The sequence below is a fragment of the Carcharodon carcharias genome, chromosome 8 (assembly GCF_017639515.1).
Source record: "Carcharodon carcharias isolate sCarCar2 chromosome 8, sCarCar2.pri, whole genome shotgun sequence".
NCBI classification, from domain to species: Eukaryota; Metazoa; Chordata; class Chondrichthyes; order Lamniformes; family Lamnidae; genus Carcharodon; species Carcharodon carcharias.
In genome coordinates this window covers 39897612-39916093 of record NC_054474.1, presented here as the reverse complement: position 1 = coordinate 39916093, position 18482 = coordinate 39897612, and positions in this window count along the sequence as shown.

Below are 18482 nucleotides of genomic sequence, written 5' to 3'. Positions count from 1 at the left end.
ATCTGAGTATATGAGATGCAGGGCACCTCATCACCTTCTACTAATTGCACAGATTCTGTAAGCTTATAATCAATCCCAATTAACCCAGACGAATGTACCCTAACAATCTGACCACCATGTGGGAGAATTACTCTCTTTCCATCACACCACATCACTTTATCCAGACCTTTCCACTCTCACTGACCCTCTCTTTTGTAGTATACTAAATCCCCAGGATTAAAGTTAATCTCTGACAGTTTTATACAATGCTATAAGGCTTGCTGAATTTTCACTGAGACTTCTGCCTTTCTCCCTGCAATGTAGGTCACTGAAGGGTACAGAAAAGGTGGGATTTATTGTAGTTCCTTACAAGGCCAGGGAAGATCACACATCACGAAAGATATTTTTGGATTCCTCCCATAGACCAATTGGTACTGATTATAGCCTGCAACTATATGAAGTAAGTTCTTTGCATGGACTACCCATGCCACGGCACATGTTAGTTTTCAATTTGGTTGGTCAGGTGATTTCTTTCACAAAGCCCGTTACTAAAGGAACTTTCAGCTGCAGTGTTCATCACCACAATGTTTATATTTTTGCACGTCTCTAAATTTGTCATTGGCAAATTTCTGCTCATCGTCAGTTCCTAATTTAGCTGGTGCTCTCAGGCCTGTCACTATCAATTTTTCCATGATTTTATCTACAATCACTCTTTTGCCTTTACCATGTATTATTGTATTCAGTTTGAATCTTGCTGTCATGCTTATGAAATGTACAATGAAAATGTTTTATCCTTGCCCCAAACCTTTAAATCTATAGCTACTACTTCATTAAAGTCTCATATTAATAGGAGACTTACAATATGCCATGATGGTATCCGCTGATATTTTTTGCTTATATCACATTTTTCACTAACTTTTTCCATAAGCTTTGTGTACTAATTATCAACTACGCCTGCATCATTTAGGAGGATTTTTAATCTGTGACAAGAGAGATGAGTAAATTGTTGATGTAGCTTTAAGACAATTTGCTTTTTTTTCTCTCAAATTCCTGTCCCCTGATGCTATTATCACACTTTTTAAACATTCTGATTAGAGGTGTTAGGCTTTGGATGCAATAATGTCCAGAATGAGTAAAGTGCAAATCTACTGACTTCCAAAGTCATTTGCTTTATCATGTTCCATGTCAAATCCCATTTGCGCCTTCTTCATGGATGGCTTGCTTGGCAGCAAGTGTCTCTCACTAGATATTACATCTGTACTAATAAAGTGGCTTAACCATTCTATAGAATCACCATTCTTTTCAGTGACTTTAATGTGTTAACATCCCTGAACCTGAAGCAATTAGAACTTTCATATTCCTTGACATTACTTTGATCTTTAGTACTGACTGAGGCCAAATATCATTTCAATCACTCCATTCCACATACTCTGGATATGCAATCAGTGTCCAATGTGGCTCCATTAAATGAATACATGACTGGTCCACACATTACTGGACTGAAGCTTCTTGTGACCAGTACAATTCTCTCAGATTGATCAATATCATCATCTTCCCCTTTTGAAACTTCCATGCTTTACATCGCCTCGAAAAGCCTGTTGTTCCATTCTGGATAATTTACCACATAATGAAATTTTGAATCACATCTGAAACTCCTGTTTATAATTCCCCAGGCAGTCCTGGGGTTCATTCTTGTGTTATTATTACTCTATTCCTGTTGTCCGCCGGGTCTGCCAAAAAGGTATCCATCCTCAATTCTTTTGCCTATGATTCCTGTTTTATATTGGTGTCTGTGTGTCATATCTGAACAGTCTTGAAATGCCACAGGCATTGAATCCTCCGTCTTTTGTGATACCACTGAATGTCCAAGTTGTGCCACGAAGGCCACAGGAAATGACTGCTTTCAAAGGAATTTTTTAAAATCCTCTGTCGTTGTACCAAAAGCATGTCTCTTTCTGCAAATTTAACTCCAGTTAAGACCAGGAGCCACCTGCAACACTTTAGCACAGTGCAACAATTTGAAAGCAAGCACTGAGCCAGGAACTTCCAAATAGAATTTCTGCAATCTTTTGCAGAGTCTGTTAAATCCTATGGTATGTTACTCAGTGGAATAACTGTCCGTCTTCCTAAATTTATTAAAGTCTGACCAAACCCCATATACATTTAATAGATCATCTTTCTTACAAATTTCATCCATAAATTTTAACAGATTATCCAACAGATTGTCAGTGTCCAACTGACAAGCCTCTATACCTGAAAATACTTTGATCCTGCTTTTGTTAGGGAGCAACAGTGTCAAGGCCACACCTTGTTTTCTCTTCAGGAAGGATGCAACTCATATCCATATGTCTACTTCATTTTTCCATTGGTCATAAAGTTCAGATTCAGAGAACATTGATGGGAAATCATACCCTGACAATTTACACTTGGCTTCAGCCATTCTTCACAAAAGTAATTCCGATTACAACTTTTTGCCTGAAAAGAAAATTTTTTAACTCCCACTCTTCACCTTTAGGCAACCATTCTCTGCAACTGTGTTAAATGGACCCAAGCCAGATGGTAAATTATGAAACAAGACACAGATCTTTTTCCTTACTAGTGTGTTTATTCACAGGACATTCATCCAACAGTGGTGACCTTCTGGAAAGTACATTTGCATCTATCCATCCACCAAAAGTGGCCATCAAGAATACTAGCAGCCAAAGGAATCAAGAACCAGACATGGAACCAAGCCACATAAAGTCAGTCCTTTCTATGTGGGAAGAAAGTGAACTTATTGATATACCAGTTCCGCTGAATTGTGAGGGAAACCAAGACATTGATCAGGTGGAATTCCTCACAGCTTCCCATCCTACCCAAAGAATTACCTCCAGGACTAGAAGTCCAGGAATATCTGAGAGTTCAAGAATGAAAGACTGCAAAGGGTCAATGTTCCAGAAGTAAGAAAGGACAGAAAATGACCAAACAAAAAGAGGTCAAACTCAAGAAGCAAGGATAAGGAGCATCTGAAATGCAAAGAAACGGATAATCCTGAAAATCAAATAAAATGAGAGGAAAATGTGATCGAGAAAAGTATAACAGTAAAGAGAGGAAGAAATGGATCAAGTCCAGATCCAGAAGTCAGATCAAGGGAAAGGAAGAGTAATGTGCAAGAGAGATGACAATCAACAGAGACCTTATTTAGTACTACTTCAGAAGGTACTGTATGTAGAAACTGGAGGAATCTTATTTCTATTCAGCAAAGATGACAATCAGTCATGCCAGAAGTTGAGCCAGAAATTAATAAAGAACCAGATGCTTCAAGGCTCAATGAAGACTATCCAAGTCAAGAAAAAGGAGCTCAGAGAGAGACTATTGATTTTCCAAGTCTGACAGGAACACAATCAGGGAGGGTTGTGAAACCACCTTTCACTTTGCATCTGCATTGTCAAAGACTTGGGGGGAGATGGAGTAGCATATAAATATATATGTAAAAAATATGGACAAAGATTTGGGGGAGATGTAGTATTTGGAATTAATGTGTAGGCCTGTGTAAATTGCACATCCAAAAGTGATGACGTAGGAAAACACATGTCTAGGAGAGGAGGAAGAATGTTCATGGCTTCAGCAGTGTAACACCTATATATGGATAGCTGTACATAGTTCCATTGTATAAATAAACCAGTTATTGTTTGAACATACAAACACCTCAATAATCATTCCGAAGCTGGACTAACCAACATACAACAAGAGCTCACTCTGAACCCTCAGCTCTCTGAGCTCACTCTGAACCCTCAGCTCTCTGAGCTCACTCTGAACCCTCAGCTCTCTGAGCTCACTCTGAACCCTCAGCTCTCTGAGCTCACTCTGAATCCTCAGCTCTCAGAGGTCACTCTCAGTTCTCGGCTCTGTGAGGTCACTCTGAGTCCTCAGCTCTGTGAGGTCACTCTGAGTCCTCAGCTCTCTGAGGTCACTCTGAGTCCTCAGCTCTCTGAGGTCACTCTGAACCCTCAGCTCTCTGAGGTCACTCTGAACCCTCAGCTCTCTGAGGTCACTCTGAACCCTCAGCTCTCTGAGGTCACTCTGAACCCTCAGCTCTCTGAGGTCACTCTGAACACTCAGCTCTCTGAGGTCACTCTGAACACTCAGCTCTCTGAGGTCACCCTGAACCCTGAGCACTCTGGGGTCACTCTGAATACTCAACTCTCTAGGGTCACTCTGAACCCTCAGCTGTGGGGAGGATCATGCCAAAACATCAGTTCTATACCTGTTGGTAGCTCTACATCGCTGCTGCATTTGCTCCAGAGATTCTTGGTGTCAATCTGCTGGAGGCCATTGATATCAATGAGATGCTCTGCCCATTTCTGTGCTTGCATGGAGAGTTCAGAGTTCAACATCAGTGGCTCTGACTTGTGTAGGGCTCATAAACTGTTGTTTCTTGAAGCAGTTCAGCACATAAAGCTTTATCCTCCTTGTCTGCAAAACACCAGATGTTAATTGATATCTTTCGCAGAGCATTACTGAGGCTGCTATGTGACATAATGTCCATATTGCTATGTCATGGGCCTGAATATTTCAGTCGGCGGGCGGGCTGGCGGGAGCAGGCGGTGGTGGTTGGGAACCCAACCGACACCCACAATCGGGGGCGCAACATTATTTTACACGGGCGGGCCAATTAAGGCCCGCCCACAGTAATGCGCATCTCCCGAGAACAACAGGAAGGGGCTGGGGGGGATGTGGGAGGCCAATGTCTGCAGGGTCCAATGGCGACTCGGCAGCCTATTCAAAAATGGTGCATCCTAAGGCTGCCATTGACTTCGCAGATCAGTAATGCAGAAAGTCATCGGCGAACAGGGCAGGCAGGAGGGCAGGTTGGCAGGGCAATCGGCACTGAGGTTTTCCAATGAGTGCCTCGCTGCCTTCCTCGAGGAGGTGGCAGCACGCGGGATATCCTTGTCCCAAGGGACGGGAGGAGGAGCCCCCCCCCCCCACAACCTAACCAAACATGCCTGGGAGGAGGTGGCAGCCAGGATCAGCTCTCATGATGTGGTGAGTTGCACATGGGTGCAGTGCCACAAGCGCTTTAATGACCTCCTGCAATCGGGAAAAGTGAGTGCCACGTTGGCATGGGTCACTTAGCACAGCAGTTGGGAGCTGCTCACCCCTGAGGGCACGGATGATCTGGACGCACCAGTGTCATACCCTCTCAGCCAGGCAGGCACCAGCGCAGATACCAGCGCCTCGGTGGGAATAAGATCATCGGCTAATATTTTGATGCACAGCAGTAAGGGCACTTCACACTTGCTTGAGGTGCAGGGGGAGGCAGGGAGTGCCCAGGGCACTGGCAGTCGGAAGACTGCAAGGGACCAGGAACATGCTCAGTCGATGGCTGATGATGTGTCTCTGGAGTCGTTCCTGAGGCAGCAGACGCTGGAAGTCCAGCAAGGTGTGCGGGAGGATCTATCCGAAATACACAAGGGAATGCATGTTATTAGGGGGAAATTAAAATGCTAAATGAGAACACTGTAAGAATTTACTGAAGAACACTTAAAATCTCCAAGCAGCCCTGGATGCTAAACCTAATGACAGTTGAGGGTAAGCCGATGTATATTGCACACAAAGGGACCTTGAGTTTGTGTGATTTACACAGTTCCAAGAGATGAGCTAATGTCCAATCACAGGCAGAACCATTCAAGTGGTGCAACGATGTGGTGAAGCCTTGAGAGCTGGACTGGAGATAAAACATAACATAAAGTTAGACTAGGTATACTCTCTCAGATAGGGACAGGGCAGATGGTTTAATTTAGATATGGAAGGACATACAAAGACAAGAGAGGTCTTTGATGAAACACAAACAGTTCTGAGTTATGAGAATCAAGGTCTTCGCGTACGTGTTTTAATTTTGATTGGATAATATAATTATTTATACACCCTTTAGAATAAACGGTTAGCAGAATCACATGTTTATGTAATCAATAGGATAGTTTTAACATGGTACCTGTGTGTAGGTTACCGATTGGATATATTCAAATGTACTCAAATGTATTGTGATAAGAAAAAGTACAAAAGTAGTGAAATGTAATCAATCAGGGAGCTGCTGGGTCTTCCTTCTTAGGGAGGATTGCGGCTCCCTTGAATATGCTGAATAAAACTGATAAAAGAAGCCTGAGTCTCTGTGGTCGTTGTGTGATCGGGGATTGTAGTTTCACCTCTTCAACTGGCCTATGTGGTAGTTGCTGGATGGGAGGAAATACCCTCTTCAATGTCATGGTCTCCATAATGGAGGAGTCCATGCAGAGCACAAGCAATGCAATGACCCTCATGGCCGAGGGCACTGCTTCCGCCATGGAAAGAGTGGCGACTCTCATGGAGAGGGTCCTCCAGGAGGTCAATCAGGGCTTCCTGGGGATGAGCTCGGACCTGCAATCCCTCACACTGGCAATGACCTCAGGTGGTGTGGGAGATGGATTGGGCACCCAGTACCCCAGCTAGGTGACCATCCCCATCAATGGTGAGCAGGGAAGTCCAAAGCGACCTGATGTAGGCGCACGAGCTGCTTGTCATCTCTGTCGATTCCCCACAGGGCACTCCAGATGATGGCAGAAGCTCCTCCGCCCCTCTGCCAGTGACCGTGGCATCCGATGAGGCCATCCATCCCTCCCTGGCGGGGCCAGCAATGGCTCCATGAATCAGAGGACTCCTGCCAAGGTATCAAGGCCAACAGGCCAACTGGACAGCAGAGTGAGCAGGCTGTCTCCAATGCCCGTACCAGTGAGGGAGGAGTGCATAAACATAGGACCTGCAAATGTAAATGTAAATCGCCTTAGGCGCATCATGGCCTAATCACTGGTGTTTTACTTTTGCCCTACTTTTGTGTTGTTTTTAAGTTGGTGTGATGTTGAATACCTTTTCATTTATTTTGATTTATGTATGTCAGGCTGCAAGGCAGTAAATGTGTTTGTTCTCAACAACCTTCTGGGTGCTTCATTAGTTCCGCAGGCAAAGGAAAACCCATGATGTTGTAAGTGACTTGTTTGTCATTGAGCTTTATTGAAATGACACATAGATCATGTTGCTGATCAAGCACATGTTGCTCTCAGGTATCGCCTGTGGAGCCTGCAGCCCTGGCATGTGGTGGTGGTTCATCTTTGGTAGGCTAGCTGAAGGAACGTAGGATCAAAGCCTCCCGGGTGTCCCTCCCTGGTCAGTGTCTGTCCCCTCAGCATTCTCGTGTGCTTGCTTGTCCTCGGACTCACTGCTGGACTAATCGTCTGCAGCCAGAGCAGCTGCGTACTGATCTTCTCACCCGCTGTGGCCCCCCTTTCCGGAGAGTGCTGCATGCAACCACCATCAGTGACACACGATCTGGGGGTTATTGCAGTGCGCCCCCTGAATGGTCCAGGCATCGGAAGCACATCGTGAGGAGGCTGATGGTTCCCTCTACCACCATCCTTGTGGAGGCATGGCTCCTATTGTACTGCTGCTCGGCCTCTGTTCTTGGATGGCAGAGAGGAGTCATGAGCCACCTTTTGAGGGGATAGTCCTTGTCACCCAGCAGCCATCCATCCAGCCGGGCTGGAGCACTGAAAAGCCTCGGCATCTGGGAGTGCCTCAGGATGTAAGCGTCATGGAAGCTGCCTGGGTACCTTGCACAGACTTGCAGAATCTGCATCCTCTGGCACATACTATCTGCATGTTCATGGAGTGGAATCCCTTCCTGTTGGTGAAGGCTCCTGGCTCACCCGCTGGCGCCTTGAAGGCCACATGTGTGCAGCCATTTACACCCTGGATGCGGGGGAACCCAGCAATCGCAGCAAAGCCTCTGGCTCGCTCTGCCTGGCTGGCGTCATTCATGTGATAGTGAATGAAAGTCAATGCATGCCTGAGCAGAACATCTGTCACCAGCTTGACACAACTGTGGACGGCTGATTGGGACACTCCACAAAGATCACCCACCAACCCCTGGAAAGTGTCGGAGGCACAGAAGTTGAGGGCCACCGTGACCTTCAGCGCCACTGGCATGGGGTGTCCACCCACACTGTTGGAGCTGATCTAAGGGCCAATCATCTGACAGCTGGAGGTCACTGTCTTCCTTGAGAGATGGAGCCTCCTTCAGCATTGCACCTCAGACACATTGAGGTAGCTGCATCGCCGCCTGTAAACCCTGGCAGCAGGATAGTAGCGTCTTCTGCGGCCCCTTCTGCCTTGGACTTGCTGTTTGCCCTACGCACCTTGTGCCTGCGCCTGTCTTCCCACAGGTGGCTTCCCTGGAGGCTGAATAGGGACACCTGGCCACCTCCCCCTTCTGGCACTCTCTTCCTCCTCAGAGGAGGTGCCTCCGGCAGAGACCACAATCTCCATTCCTGGGGTAAGGGTAGGCTGCCTGATACCTGGAAGGTCCCAAGTGTTATGACTCCTTCAGAGTCCTGAACTGAAGCCTGTTATTTCTGTTAAAGCAGCTCTGAAGTGAAATGAAGTTGTCCTCTTCACACAAGCAAGTAGCAGTAAGTAATAATCTAAAGTTCTAACAACTCGCATTAGTGAGCCCACTCACCCCTCTTATCCTGCCCACGGATGGGGTTTTAAAAAATGTGACCTACCCGCCTGCCTGTTGCACCTGCGCAAAATTGATTTCAATTGCTGCCTCAAGGGCCTTAACTGGCCCGTTAATTAATGGTGGGCACGCTATCATAGCATGTCCGCCTTCCAAAATATCGTGATGGCATTCAGTGACATTGGGATGCACGCCCGACATTATCACGCGTCATTTTACGCTCGTGTGTCGGGCCTGTCCCCGCACGCCAACTGTGAAATTCTGCCCATGGATTGACATCACTAAGAATGCTACTGAAACTTAAATTCAGCATTTACATATGTAGAATTGCCCCACATTTACAGCACAGAAACAGGCTATTCAACACAACAAATCTGTGCCAGTTTTTGTGCTCCACAGAAGCCTCCTCCCACCTTGCTTCATCTAACCTGATCAGCATACCCTCCTTTCTTCCTCATGTACTTATCTAGTTTCCCCTTGAAGGCATCTATGTGATTTGCCTCAATCACTCCTTGTGATAGCGAGTTTCACATTCTTACCATTCTCTGGGCAAAGAAGTTTCTCCAGAAGTCATCAAACAGAGAACCATTGAAGGTCTGCTAACGTTGTACCTTAGTTTAAAAGGGGAACAAGGGACAGGTTGAATAATCACAGGCCAGTCAGTCTAACCTCGGTAGTCAGCAAATGATCAGAATCAATTATGAGGAACAGGATAAGCACTTTCCCTGAACAAACTCATGCTGGATGTCCTTGATTAACCCTTGCCTTTCTAAGTAACTGCTTATCCTGTTCCTCATAATTGATTCTGATCATTTGCTCACTATCAAGGTTAGACTGACTGGCCTGTGATTATTCGACCTATCCCTTGTATCCTTTTTAAACAAAGGTACATCGTTAGTTTGTTCAGGGTAGGTCGTGTCTGACTAAGTTGATTGATTTTTTTTTAGAGAAAGTAACAAGGAGGATTGATGAGGGTGGTGTAATTGATGTGGTCTACATTGGATTTAACAAGGCTTTTGAGGCGGTCCCACATAGGAACATCGGAGCAGGAGTACCTGCTTAATGTGGGAATAATCAAGAAGTTTGCAGACAACACAAAAATTGGCCATGCAGTAGATAGCAAGGAGGATTGCTGTAGACTGCAGGAAGATACCAATGGACTGGTCAGGTGGGCAGAAGAGTGGCAAATGGAATTCAACCCAGAGAAGTGTGAGGTGATGCATTTGGGGAGGTCAAACAAGGCAAAAGATTGCACAAGAAATGGGAGGATACTGAGGGGAGTCGAGGAAGTGAGAGACCTTAGAGTAAATGTCCAGAGATCCCTGAAGATAGCAGGACAGGTTGATATGGTGGTTAAGAAGGCATATAGAATCTTTTCATTTATTAGCCAGAGTGTAGCATATAAGAGCAGGGAGGTTATGCTGGAAGTATATAAAACATTAGTTAGGCCACAACTTGAGGACTGTGTGCGGTTGGTCACCTCATTACAGAAAGGATGTATTTGCGTTAGAGAGGGTACAAAGGAGATTTACGAGGGTGTTGCCAGGACTGGAAAATTGCAGCTATGAGGAAAGATTGGATAGTCTGGGGTTGTTCACCTTGGAACAGAGGAGGCTGAGAGGAGATTTGATTGAGATGTACAAAATTGTGAGGATAGAGTGGATGGGAAGGGCCTATTTACTTTAGCAGAGAGGTCAGTGACTGGGCAGCACAGATTTTAAGTAATTGGTAAAAAGAATAGAGGGGAGATGAGGGAAATCTTTTCACCCAGCTGGTTGTTGGGGTGTGAACCTCACTGCCTGAAAGGTTAGTAGAGGCAGAAATCCTCAACTCATTTAAAAGGTGTCTAAATATGCACCTGAAGTGCTATAACCTGCAGGGCTACGGACCTAATGCTGGAAAGCGGGGTTAGGCTGGGTGGTTCGTTTCTCGGCTGGTGCAGAGGTTATGGGCCAAGTGGCCTCTTTCTGTGCCATTCATTTTCTATGATTCCATGATGCAGCATTACAGATCTCTGCTTCCTAATAACCAACACAGTGTCCCAGCTGATTCTCTTTATATGTGCTCTCAGTCCTTAATCAAATAATGCCCATTACCTGTGCATCTTTGACAATACAATCAACCAACCACTAACACCCTGCCATGCAATAAGACCTTGGGTGATCTGATTGTGGCCTTAACTCTGCTTACCTGCCTGCTCTCTATAACTCTTGACTCTCTTGGTAATCAAAAAATTGTCTAACTCAGTTTTGAATATATTCAATAACCCCGCCTCCACTGCTCGCTGTAGAAGAGAATCCCAAAAGACTAACTATCCTCTGAGTGAAAAAAAGTCTTCTCATCTCAGTCTTATTTTTCCTTTTAGCTGTGCCTCCTAGGCCTAGATTTCCCCATGGTGGCGGTCGGGGGGGTGGTGGGTGGGGGGAAACATCCTTTCAACATCTATCCTATCAAGCCCTCTTAGAGTCTTATATGTTTCAATAAGATCGCTTCTCATCCTTCTAAACTCCAATGAGTTAAAACCCCAGCCTGCTCAACCTTTCCTCATACGACAACCCTTTCATCCCAAGAATCAGCCATTTCGGAATTGCTTCCAATGCAAATATGTCCTTCCTTAAGTAAGGAGACTTCACACAATATTCCAGGTTTGGTCTTACCAATACCCTGTACACTATTAGCAAGACCTCCCCATTTTTGTACTCCACTCCCCTTTCAATAAAGGCCAACATTCCATTTGCTTTCCTAATTATACGTACCTGCCGCGTGCCCCATTCGGAAGCATTTGTTGGATTGTGCTTGAACATATGTTTCATGTTTCTTTTATTCCCTGTCTTCACAGGAAGTTGAGGGTTTTAATTATGAGACTTGCTTTTGTCCAAAGTTTGGTCATTAAAGTTGCCAGCTAATGCGGGATGTGGATTTCTTCAAAACCAGAATCTGGAAAATCTAAAATGATGTCACGTTCCAATCTTGAATGTGTAAATATTTGCTGCAAAGTTTTTATTTGACAGTCCAATATTTGAAGCCATGTGGACAGACCCTTTGCCTAACATTTGTTGCAACCTGAGCACATGAATGCCCTGAGAATTTAACGCCTTCAAGGAAGGCTTTAATTTAAAATGTTAATCTAAATTAGACAAAACTGCTTCTCCTGTGATTAAAGAACTGAAAATCTCAAAATGATTGGCAAGTATTAGATCCACACCACATGTACATGATTATATGGGATTGGGTTATTAGAGATGCCTCCACAAACTGAGATGAATCCCAGAATGTAATTCAGGCCAAGTCATTGAGAATATTCTTATGACTCAGGAGAGGATTGCTGACATCATTTAACTAATGGCAGGCCAGCAAGAAAAGACAGTATTCATGATGAATTGTTAAAAGGATATGATACTTAGCAATGGATTCTGTTTGAAGTGTGCGTGATATTAATTTTCTTGTTCTTGTTTAATTTAAAAATGCAATTTTAAATACCACAGAAAAATGAAATTTCCACTGTCATTAGTTATCAGTTAGTACAATTCTCCTCACAGAGTTTTGGAGGAAAGGTATTTGGGCTATCTTGGGATCACGTTGATTAAGAGTTGTGATCCTTAGCGATGAAAGGTTGGCACTAAGTCAATCTTCCATTCTTGGTAATCCACGAACCAGCAGTCAAGACTTCAGCACTTCACACACTATTGATTGATTGGTCAGCCAGTTGAGTTCATTGAGGGACCTAATGGGATGTTACAGATTGCAAATTTGTTCAATATTCGTTCAAGCCCAGCAGTGTTGATTAAGTGGCTCACTTTCAGGACTGTGCCCAATATGTAATTAAAAAAAATTTCCTGGGATGTGAGAATTGCAGGCAAGTCAACATTTATTGTGTTATGATCCCCATGGGGGAACTGAAAACCAAAATAACCAAATTTACTGAATGACCACCATATGAAGAAATTACCAAAAGATTCCTCTTTTTGTAGCTTTTACCTTAACATGAGTAATTGTTAACACAAGCGTATTGTAATAGTCAATACAACAAAGATATGTCTTACATAACCACAAGCATTCCACTTCAGCATGCATGCATTGTGTAGTGTAAGATTTAGGGTTTCGAGGTATAAAACCCTTTTAATTAAAATCTCTAAGTTCTGAATTCTTAATTTCTAACACTAGGGTCCTCTGTTGTGTCTGACCTGACAAGGTACGAATAACCTGTATTTATGAATAAAGTATAATTTGATAAACAAGATTTTACATATACTTAACAAAAACAGTGAAGGCAACATGGAAGTTCCTTATTCCTTAAGTTCCGAAGATTCTTTCAACATTGCTAGCACAGGCAATGTCTTTCTCTTCTTCTATCTCTGAAGTGGTGTTGAAGTGTATCCAGAAGCCCTGATAACATTGTGCCAACAAAGACTCCAATTTTCCATCTTTTTTCCCCACTTCTCATTATTCTGGAATCCCTTATTTGGAAATGGTCCAAATTCACCTCTTCCTATTGGCAGGGGGTGCGAGCCATCTCATGTCACCCCATCTCTGTAACTAGAGTGATGTAGGCTAAAGATAAATGTCCATCCCTTGTTTCCCTTTGGCCTTTAGAGTTTACATTCCATTGTGAACAAATGATACGTTTCCCTTAGTTACAACAATGTCACATTCTCTTGCCAATATGATACCTATTGTAAACATTCACATCAATGTGCTCTAATCCATTCCCACAAATACTAAAGCCATTAAGAACAAATGTTTAAAACGTTTCCTGTCATAATGCCAGAAAATAAAGTTTCTCTCTAATACAAATGTTCTGCCCTACAGATATGGTTAATCAATTAAATCAATGCATGGATTTTATTTAAAGATCATATCAACATAAGTAAACTGCCTTTCAGCCATTTCTTCAAACATACAGCTGCTAAACCCAGGCTCTCAGGCAACTTAAAGTCATAAAACCATTAAGTGAATTTTCTCACAAACTACAACAGTAGTTTGTACAACAGTAAAGTATCCCAACTGCCCTGTCTGCCCATTGTCTCACGAACAGAAATTCAAACTAAACCATTTAACTTAAAAAGTGGTTAACAATAAAAACCATAGATGTTACAAATCAACACCCAAACAAATCCTAAAAATTGGTAGTATTATCAAAATTTTACAGGAGCTACACAGTTTCATAATATACTGTTCTTTATTCATGTAGGGTGGGCCAGGAATCCTATCCAACAACAACTTTCACCTCCAAGCTTCATGGGGACGATTATCATCGGCAAAGCACACCTCTACAAACCCTTTCTCCCTTAGGTCACAACAATCCTGATGGTGCAGTTGCCAGAGTTCCTTGTCAATCAGCTAACCAATAACACCCAGTTCACAGCTTGGCCAATTCTAGGAAAACACCTAGCTCTTCAGTGTCTCTGAGTTATGAACAGAGCTTTCCAGGTTTTAGACCTTTTTTAGCCAGCTCACAATAAAACTACAAATTCTGGAAATCTGAAAGCAACATAAACGCAGAAAATATAAACTTGGTTCCTTTTCTGCTGAACAGAAAAATTGAGCTCTTTGAAAGAGATTTGCTTCTTCTTCTTTAAAGAATTTGTTGTGTTCCTCTTTCTATCTCTGTTTTCTTTCTCTTTATGTCTGTATCTGGGCCTTCACTCTCCAGCTTCCCTGCTTGTAGCTCTCCTTTGTGTCTGCAGCTCTCCTTTGTGTCTGGCCACATGGTGTCTATATCTTAATTTGCTTCCTGTTGGTATTGCTTCCAGGTCAAAGGGTGCCAGGTCACATAAGAACATAAGAACTAGGAGCAGGAGTAGGCACTTCAGCCTCTCGAGCCTGCCCCGCCATTCATTACGATCATGGCTGATCTCATTTCGGCTTCAACTCTAATTCCCTTTCGTTCCCCATAACCCTTCAACCCATTACTAATTAAAAATCTGTCTATCTCATCCTTAAATTTATTCAGCGTCCCGGCATCCACTGCACTCTGAGATAGTGAATTCCACAGCTTCATGACCCTTTGAGAAAAGTAATTCCTCTTCATCTCTGATTTAAATCTACCACCCTTTAGCCTAAAACTATGGCCTCTCATTCTAGAATGCCCCACAAGGGGAAACATCTGCTCCATGTCTACTTTGTCTATCCCTTTTAGCATCTTATATACCTCAATTAGATCTCCTCTCATCCTTCTAAACTCTAGCAAGTGTAGGCCTAAACTGCTCAATCTCTCCTCATAAGACAAGTCCTGCATCTCTGGATTCAATCTAGTGAACCTCCTCTGAACTGACTCCAGTGCAACTACACCCTTCCTCGAGTAAGGGGACCAAAACTGTGCACAGTACTCCAGGCACGGTCTCACCAATGCCTTGTACAGTTGCAACAACACTTCCCTATTTTTATACTCTATTCCTTTAGCAATAAATGCCAAAATTCCATTTGCCTTCCTTATTACCTGCTGTACCTGCATACTAGCTTTCAGCAATTCATGCACAAGGACACCCAGATCCCTCTGCACTGAAGCATTCTGAAGTTTCTCTCCATTTAAATAATAAGTCACCTTTTTATTCTTCTGACCAAAATGGATAACCTCACACTTATCCACATTAAACTCCATCTGCCAAATTTTGGCCCATTCACCTAACCTGTCCAAATCCATTTGTAAATTTCTTATTTCGTCATTGCAACTTACTTTCCCACCTATTCTGATGTCTTCTGCAAAGTTAGCCATAGTACCTTCCATCCCTGAATCCAAGTCATTAATATAGATTGTAAACAGTTGGGGCCCAAGGACCGAACCCTGTGGCACCCCACTAGTTACAGCTTGCCATTCAGAAAAAGACCCATTTATCCCAATTCTCTGCCTTCTATTGGTTAGCCAAAACTCTATCCAAGCTAATATATTACCCCTAACACCGTATGATATTATCTTGTGTATTAATCTTTTGTGCGGCATCTTATCAAAGGCCTTCTGGAAGTCCAGATATACTACATCTACAGGATCCCCATTATCCACTTTGCTTGTCACATCTTCAAAGAACTCTAGCAAATTAGTCAAATACAATTTACTCATCATAAAACCATGCTGACTCTGATGGATTGCATTTTGACTTTCCAAATGCCCCATTACTACTTCCTTAGTAATGGATTCCAACAATTTCCCAATGACAAACGCCTAACTAACTGGTCTATAGTTTCCTACTTTCTGCCTCCCCCCCTTTTTGAATAAAGGTGTTATATTAGCATTTTTCCAATCCACTGGAACCTTTCCAGAATCCAGGGAATTTTGGAATATTATAGCCAATGCATCCACTATCTTAGCTGCCACTTCCTTTAAGACCCTGGGATGTAGGCCATCAGGTCCTGGGGATTTATCACCCTTTAATCCCAATAGTTAGCTCAATACTTTTTCTCTGGTGATAGTGATTGTTCTAAGTTCCTCCTTCTCTATATCCTCTGCACTACCTGTTACTATTGGGGTGGTACTAGTGTCCTTCACTGTGAAAACTGAGACAAAATATTGATTAAGCATCACTGCCATTTCTGCGTTCCCCACTATTAACTCCCCAGTCTCATCCTCCAAGTGACCAACATTCACTTTAGTTACTCTCTTTCCTTTTATATACTTGTAGAAACATTTACTATCAGTTTTTACATTTTGCACTAGTTCTCTTTCATAATTTACCTTTGCTCTTTTTATTATTTTTTTAGTAACCCTTTGTTGATCTTTAAAAATTTCCCAATCTTCCAGCCTGCCACTGACCTTTGCAATTTGGTATGCCTTAGTTTTTGCCTTTAAGTTATCTTTAACTTCCTTGCTTGGCCATGGATGCTTTTCCCCCTCTTACCATTTTTCTTCCTCATTGGTACTTGGGAGGAATTGAATATTTCCTTAAATATCTGCCACTGTTCATCAACTGTCCTACCTTGTAGTCTTCCTGCCCAGTCCACTCGGGCCAAATCTGCCCTCATGCCTATGTAGTTACCTTTGTTTAACTGCAGAAAACTAGTATGGGACTCAAGTTTCTCGCTCTCAAACTGAACTTGAAACTCTAGCATGCTATGATCACTCTTCCCTAGAGGATCCTTTACTATGAGATCATTAATTAATCCCATCTCATTATACAAAACCAAATCCAGAATAGGCTGCTTTGTCCTTGGTGGTGTCAAGCTTCATGAGTGTTTTGGAGCCACACTTGCCCTTTTATGTGGTGAATGTTCTATTACCCTCCTGACTTGTGCCCTGTAGTTGGTGATTAGCATTTGGGGAGTCTTGGGGAGTGCCCAGAATATCCAACCTCTGACCTGTTCTGTATTTATATGGCTGGTCCAGTCAAGTTTCTAGTAAATGATGACCTCCAGGATGCTAATGGTCTGAGACTTGATGATTCTGTCAAAGGGAAGTGGTTAGAGTCTCTTCTGTTGAACTTTGTCATTGCCTGGTACTTGTGCAACACAGATCTTACTTGGCATTTATTAGCCCAAGCTTGGATGCTGTTCAGGTCTTGCCTGTGAGCAGGATTTCTTCAATATCTGAAGAGACATGAACGGTACTAAACACTGCGCAATCAACAGCAAACATCCACACCTTTGACCTGATGTCATAGAGAGGCCATTGAAGCATCTGAAGATGGTGGAACCTCTGATATTGCACTGAAAAACTTCTGCAGTGGTGTTCTAGGGCTGACACGATTGACATCCAACAACAACATCCATGTTCCTTTGTGCTAGATATTACTCCAAACAGTGGAGTGTTTTCTCACTGGTTCCTATTGACTTCAATTTTGCTGGGAATTCTTGGTGCTGCACTCGATCAAGTGCTTCATTGCTATCAAAGGCAATCACTCTGACCTCACCTCTGGAATTCAGTTGTTTTTTGTTTATGTTTTAACCAAATCTGGAGCCAAGTGGCAAAATTCCAACAACATTGGTGAGCACCTTACTGATGAGTAAATGCTGCTGGATAGCACTATCAATGACCCCTTCGATCACTTAGCTGTTGACCAACAGTAGACTGATAAGCAGTAATTGGGCAGATTGGATTTCTCCTGAGTTATGTCTAGCGTACCTGAGCAACTTTCCACATTGTCAGATAGATATCAGTGTTGCAGCTGTACTGTAACAACTTGGTTAGATCCTTGACTATTTCTGGAGTAGAATTCTACAACACTATAGCTGGGATGTTGCCAGGCCTCATAGCTTTAGCTGTATCAGGTGTGATCGGCTGCTCCTTGTTACCACGCGGAATGAAGTGAATTGGCCGAAGACTGTCTTCTGTGATGCTGGGGACCTGGGGAGAAGGCCAGAATGACAGTTGGGACTTTTGGCTAAAAATGACTTCAAATAGCCAACCTTGGGCGGATCATCCACTCCCGTTGGCGCCAGGCGTGCTTGGTGGCATGAGTGGACAATATAGCTTCCAACATTGGGGATGTAATTTTAATGCATTTGCATCTCATCATCCTGCTGGCCTGCCAGAATCATTCCCCCACGCTGGATTGTCCAGGCACATCGGTGTGATTGCACGCTGACGTGTTTCACAATTGAACATAAGCGACGTGCACCTGGCGAGCTGCACGTCACTCGGGACTTTGAGATTTGTTTGTCTACCTTGTTTTGGGCAGCACTCGTGATCATCAGCGCCAGGCTTCCCAGGCAGCACCACATCACTTTTAGGGGGGCTCATGGGCAGGTCTCTACCTCCCAGACCAGCCGTAAGTCTGCTGGCTGCAAGCTAGGTCTTGCTTGGGGAAGGGGGAGAAGTTGCTTCAGGCAAGGGAAGACACTTCAGGGCAAGCACAGTACTGAGGAATGGAGGGTATCCCAGGATGTCTGTGGGGACCCATGTGCAAGTGGCCTCAAGAGGGTGAGAGCTGAGGAGGCAGACTCCAGAGGAGGTGTGGCCAGATGGAGATGTGAAGGTGTGTGAGAGCGTGAGTGGTGATGACCCTTGGTCTGGCAGTGAGTGAGATTACAGTAAATGGGT